Below are 420 nucleotides of genomic sequence, written 5' to 3'. Positions count from 1 at the left end.
CTGGTGTCGCCACTGATATACAGTAAAATGGTTTAATACAGATCTTTATTAATGAAAGTAAATATGTTTAATTTTGACAACCGAAAATTCTATTAAACATGAATTTTAATTAGAATGCATCATACAAAAAAAAAAAAAAAAAATTGGTGCCCCCTGTGAGGCTCGAACTCACGACCTTCAGATTATGAGACTGACGCGCTGCCGACTGCGCCAAGGAGGCTACCTGCTTCAAATCTGGCATTTAAAATATAAGACTGATCTATCGTATAAATTATTAGAAAGGAGCCCTCAAGAGCCGTTTTTGCAAGCTCAGGGGCCATGGCCGGCTCAGCTCAGGCCCCCACACACAACAAACGTAGTCTTCCCCGCTCGTCAGCAGCCATCATCGTCTGTGCGTAAATGTTTTGTCGACTGTGAAAT

The 420-nt window shown here is 41.4% G+C and overlaps 1 non-coding gene across 1 annotated transcript; it reads right to left on the bottom strand.

The window, feature by feature from the left end:
• Window positions 1–147: 147 nt before the first annotated feature.
• Window positions 148–220, bottom strand: Trnam-cau. The gene has a single exon. It is a non-coding gene; the product is annotated as a tRNA-Met (tRNA).
• Between the last annotated feature and the right edge of the window lie 200 nt (window positions 221–420).

This window comes from Anneissia japonica, unplaced genomic scaffold (assembly GCF_011630105.1).
Source record: "Anneissia japonica isolate Jap-2015-1 unplaced genomic scaffold, ASM1163010v1 scaffold14539_len1010_cov151, whole genome shotgun sequence".
NCBI classification, from domain to species: Eukaryota; Metazoa; Echinodermata; class Crinoidea; order Comatulida; family Comatulidae; genus Anneissia; species Anneissia japonica.
The sequence above is the reverse complement of the archived record's forward strand: the minus strand, read 5'-3'. Positions and strand labels throughout refer to the sequence as shown.